Source organism: Podarcis melisellensis (genome assembly GCF_964234715.1).
Source record: "Podarcis melisellensis genome assembly, chromosome: 14".
Taxonomy (NCBI): Eukaryota; Metazoa; Chordata; class Lepidosauria; order Squamata; family Lacertidae; genus Podarcis; species Podarcis melisellensis.
In genome coordinates, this window is record NC_138546.1 from 17,753,953 (window position 1) to 17,760,129 (window position 6,177).

Genomic DNA, 6,177 nt, shown 5'->3' on the forward strand with positions numbered 1-6,177 from the left:
GGACAGTGGAACGGACTCCCTCAGGACTCACAAGGTTGTGGACTCTTTTTCCCTGGAGGTTCTTAAGCAGATGTTGGGTGACCATCTGTCATGGATGTTTTGAGTTGAGATTCCTGCATTGCAGGGGATTGGACAAGATGACTCTTGGGATCCCTTCGAACTCTACAATTCTAGAATGCCTCTGAGTATGTGAAGAGTGCCTCTCTCACACATGCTTTTAAAAAGGTAATCAAAATGACGAGTCTGCCTAAGGATGCACAGATGTATACGCAAAACGTATTTGAAAACCAAAACCACTCCCACCTTGCTACATTCAAAATAGGTTGGCTGTAAATAAGGCTGCAAACACACAATACATTTAAAGAATCATGTGAACTGTAGTTCGTTAAAGATGCTGGGAATTGTAGCTTTTTGAGGGGTAAACTAGAGTTCCTAGGATTCTTTGTGGGGTGAGCTTTAGATATATTCTGCGTACACGCAGCCTGAAAAATTAGAGGTTTTGTTCTGTGAATGGCATCACTGTTTAAAGTGGTATCATACTGCTATAAATGCAGAATGCAGATGGGGTCTGTGACTCAACAAAAAACGCAACAGTGGTAGGCAACATTTGGTAATTGTGAGAAACAAATACGAGAGGAAAAACGCCACCTTGACAGTGTAGAAAGAGTTTTGATGCTTTTAGGTGTAATTTTATAAAGTAGAGAGTAACATAAGCATACAGGCGTGAAAACACAGTGACGCACGCAGAAAGACCACTCACTGCCCAATGAATTTAAACCCTAAATGTTGACAGTGGATTGGAGAAAAGAGAATGAGGACAACAAGAATGAAAGTAATCTGTAATCACCTAGTCTCAAAATGTATTGAAATTGGACTTCTCTAAGCTGCTACAGAAGCCTCAATTTTTGCCCATTAAGTAACTTTCAAGTGGTACTTGATATTTTGTCATCTGTAGATCAACTCTCAATTCTACCTGTGTCTTTATTATGGCTGAAAATGGTTCCCAATTATTTTACTTGAGTAAAAGACATTCAAGTTAGGTACAAAACCTCTTCAGGTAAGAGGCTCTTAAGCAGTACATTCATACTAGGAAATAATGAATCCCCTTTCTTGCACATCTTATTTTTAATTATGATCTGCCGCATTGAGCTTATATGTGTGTCAAGGTCTATTAACCAGAGAAGCAAAAATAGCTGCATTTATGTAAGCTGATTCTGTTCCATTAACAAGTGCAGAATCTTCTTAATTTAAAGGAGTTACTGACTCGGCAATTTGTGGATCAAGAATGACAGATTATTGTTTTCTCAAATCCTCACTCAGCCATGATGCTCACTGGAAGGCCTTGGAACAGTCACTGCCTCTCCACCTAGCCTACTTCACAGGGCTGCTGGGGGGATTAAATGAAGAGGGAGGAATCATAAGCTCCTTTGAGAAAAAGGTGGGGTGTCAATGCAAGAAATAGATTCCATTGTTTTCCCGGTTATTTATAATTTAGACTATAACGGCATTTTATTGGAAAATTGGAATTGGAAACAAATTAGATTGGAAACAGTCAAGAAATGGCAGCACTGTTTTCATTTCAAACATTAAGACAAATTATTTCACATTCAAAGTGCGAAGTCAGCTTTTAAATTTAGCATTCAGAATTTGCAGGTACAAGTTTGGAATGCTGCCAGGTTTTGAAATATTTGCAAAAGTTTCAGCTCTATCTGGGTCAGTTGGGGCTCCCCCCCCCCCAAGTACTTCATATTGATTGATGCTCCATCTATAATTCGTTCATCTTCAGGGGAGGAAACAGCTGCTTCTGGAGGGTCTCGTGAAAAACACATGTTAATTTGTTTTCTGTCAATTGATCCTTTTGTAGCAAGCGGTGAACAGAGAGTCCTCCCACAACAACCTCCCGACAAATATGTGGTTCTCAACATCCTGTCTGCAGGTTGGTTTGGTGTCATGCCATAGCCTGTGCAGTGCGACAACGCCTTAGAAAAAATGATGATCTAGAATTCTTGGTCCAGACAATGTGATGGGGAGGCCAGGCTGTGTGTGCTCCGCAATTTTATGTTTGCTTGAATTTTACAAATGCAAAATTCGGCATAGTTTGCAAAATTCAATTCCACTCAGCTGTTAAAAACAACAGTAGGTTGTTTTTAAAGTTCAGTGATTACTAGAAATGGGCAGGTCTGTCTCATTTTTTCCAGTCTTAAAATCTGTTTGTGATAGTATATTTTTCAAAGTCCTTTGCAACTGCACCTATACTTTAGTGTGCATTTATCCTATTACACACATTTTTGTATACAATCTTGCCTAATATACACATTTTTTGCAAAACATTCCCTCCTAATAGAATGCATTTCCCCAATATAATGAAACCGATCATTAAAGACATGGATGAGGATTCTGCAGGAGATCTCCTTAATGTACTGTGTCTCAAGTCCCTACCATTAGGCAGAGTGGGGCAGCAGATCTTAGGTGCCAGGAAAAGACAGCAAATTGTTAGTTATGTAGCATCTGCTTTGCATGTCGGAGGTCCCAGAATCCCCAGGTAAGGCTGGGAAAGACTCACTGTCTGAAACCTGGAGACCTGCTGCCTGTCAATGTTGATGCCCTTCAAATGATGTTGGACAACAACTCCCATCAGCCTCTGCTAGCCAGGCCTCTGGTTGAAGGTGATGGGAACTGTAGTCTCAACAACAACAAGAGGGCACCATGTTGGCTACCCCTGATGCAGATAATACCATACCCCTGTATTTCTGTAGCAGGTACAGAGAGAGTTGTTTGTGATATTTATGTATTTATTTTGGTCTGTTGATATATTGCATCTTGAGTTGGGGATAGGGAGGACACCAGGCAGCAAAATGTCTTGGACCAGCCCTGCGCCATGTGAATTAATCATAGGGTGGGGGCGGTGTGGATTTTCCCCTTTGGGTACCAAAATGCCCTGTTGAGCAAGCATGGGAAATTGTTTTCTCTGTGCCTGGTAGCACAATGCCAGACACTCATAACTTTTCTAGTTCCTGGCAAGTGTGGGCTAGGTCTTTTTTTCCTGTAGTGGTCACCCTTCTGCACTGGGTTGTCTTGCAGCTTTTGAAATGAACAGGAAGGAAGATCAAACGAGACCCACAGCACAGGAAGAGGTGAGTAGCATTTTTTAATTTATTTAAAAAAGAATGAGACGGAAAGAAAGCAACTCAACTGAAACAGCAGCAGCAGCAATACAGAGACAAGGAAATCCGTAGTTATCTGCATGGCTCAGTCTTCTTTATAATTCTACTTTCCTTGAACCGAGGGCGTTCAAAAGAGGCTAAAATTCATCTTTGCCTTATGCCAATTGCAAAATGTTTGGAAGGAATCCTAATAGATAGAAGATCTTACTGGAAACGACACATTCTCTTTCAGTTCAGGCCATCAAGACAAGTGCATTCAAGTTACCCAGGAAGCATTCTGGTTCTGACAAGGTAACCTTGAAGCAGGTTGCAGTGGCCTTTGCTGGAAGGCTCAAAATGTGACACCTGTCTTAACAGAAAACCCCGGGGAGTCTGCAAGAAACGGAGGCATTAAAAATATATGTATTTATGAATTTATAAGAGAGCAAAATACAGAACTGAAGAATAAAAAGGAACAAACTGAAAGAAAAGGAAGGGAAAAAAGGAAAACATTACATCAATCCATAATTCTATTCCACCGATTTTCCTTCCATCCTTCCATGGCTCCCTAAAATTTCCCATTCCTGCTGCATTTGTGGAGAAGGTAAGAGGGGGGGGGGGAACGGTGTGATTGATTTTCATAGGGTTGGGATGGGTTCTTGCCAATTTATTAAGGGGAAAAGAAATAAAAATCCTTCTCAGGTCCTTGGGTGGGGTTCATTCTTACATTTCCCTGAAAGTTGCACTTAAAAGATGCAGTCTCCAGCTTTTCATGCAGGTATTATAAATGTTGAAACTTGTTCTATAAACAGCAGACCTAAGAATGCACTTATGTATTGTTGCATTTTTTCATTTACATGATGCTTGCTTTGGTTTTTGTTTTTTTACACTGACCTTTTCTTCCATCCCTCCTCCGCCTCTTCCCCCATAGCTGTCTATTTATACCTAGGTTTTCCCAAAGTGGTTGATGCAGCGCCAAATTTAGGGCCGTGCTGACACTTCCCTTGCAAAGAGTGCTGAGCTGAGGGGGTGCAAAATCGGGGAGATCAATAATTGAGAAGATCCATTTGGGGGTCACCAAATTTTGGCCTTGCGCAGGGCGCCATATTACAAAAGATTACCAAAGCCTGCCCCTGGGTTGATGGATCTGTGCAGGGGGTGAATAAAGACAACGGGGTCAAAAGGGCAGATGGAATGAGCCTGGGGTGGAAAAGAAATTTATAGGGGTTGGTGGGAATTTTTTTATGAGCTTCAGATTGTTTTAAATGTTATTTAAATGTTGTAGCCCTCCCTGGGGCCTTATGGTGAAAGGCAGGTAATAAACAGACAGACAAAGAGACAGACAATATTGATACATTTCCCTTGCCAATGAGGAACCTCTGAATTCCAGCTCATTAGAAAAAACAAAATGCATAGTATCATTATTGATGGAATACTTGTTTTACTTCCTTCTTTTTTATATTTTATGATTCACATTAATCACAGTGATGGATGATTAACAAATGTTGATTATATATTGATATTTCTTCGCTTTATTTCAATTGCACGCCCAAGAATTTGGGTTGGGGGACGCCTCAAGCTTTGTTAGCTTAATAAGCTGATCAAGGGGTCAGTAAATTCCAGGGGTCATATACTCCAACCCCGTGTAATGCAGGAATCTGTGTTTTAATTTGTGTAAGCCAAATTGGTTCCCAGTCTGCAGCGTATATAAACAAATATAATAATAACAGCAGCCACTACTACCACTGGCAAACCGGCACTAAAAAGGCCCTGTCACTCTTATTTTTATTTTATTTATGAATTTCAGATTTATACATTTCAATAATTTTACAGACATTTTAGCATTTCAAAACTTGACTTCCTTCCCCCTCTTTCTGCGGTTCCTTAAATTTATTTTAAATATCTTTTGCATATCCAAATTCACTTAATTTGTTCACTCTTCTAGATACTTCGATTGCAACCCATTTCGGGCTTTCTATGCTAGTACTAACACCTTGAATTTGTCCTAGTAGTTCACTGGCATCCGCAATGCTTCTCGCCCTTTGTGAGAAGCGATTCCCCACACAGCTCCTGCTCTGTTGAACTCCTCTGCATAAACTGTGTAAAGAAAGCAGGGAACACGTCAGGGTCGTTGCCAAAGGAGCCACTTTCCAAATGCAGCCTGCCACACTGGAGCCGCCTGCTCATAGCCACGTTTTTGCAGAGCCATCCACGCCGCCAGTTCCAATTATGAATTGAGTCTGAGATACATAAAAACAAAGTTAAACTGTAGTTTCCCTGAATGAGTAGTAGGAACAAATTATATATAGAACCTATGTAAAGACACACACATTTCTGTGTTTTAAGAATGAGTCTGGATGAGTATATCAAAATTTTGCTGTCTTGCTGCTGATACCGGTATTTGTTTAGTCACTTGATGTGCACATGGCGCCTTTCCAGGCTTCTAAAACTGGGATCTTCTCCTACTCTTCCTGAAGATGCCACGGAATGAACCTGGGGCCTTCTTCATTCAAAGCAGATGCTGTTCTGTAGGGGGCAGGTGCTCCCTTGAGCTAGATAGTCAGGAGCACAGAATGAGGCATAATGGGGCTCAAAACCTGGACAGCTCAGTTGGTTAGAGCCAGGGCTGACTTCAGCAGATGTGGTGCCGGGGTGCAAATGTCCGCCCAGCGCCCCCAAATTACCACGGGTAATGTTGGGGTGGCCATAGCTGTGCACTGCCAGCCATCGGGGGGGGGCACAGCAGAGAATCCAGCAGCATGCAGAAGTGATGAGATTTATGGCTACATCGCTATGCTTTATTTCTTACTACGCAGACAGGAAAGGAAAATACATCCTCTCCCTATGAAAGCAGAGAGCAACTGAACAATAAAGGAACAAAGGAACAGGAAACCAGTAACGTCACATCCGTCTCCTCTCCCATGAGACTTCCAACAGTATGGAATGTGTCTGGAATGTAAACAGAGTCCTGTGACTCTAAGCAGCTGCACAGTGGCAAACAGAAACTAACACAACTCTCCCCCATGCCGCTGCG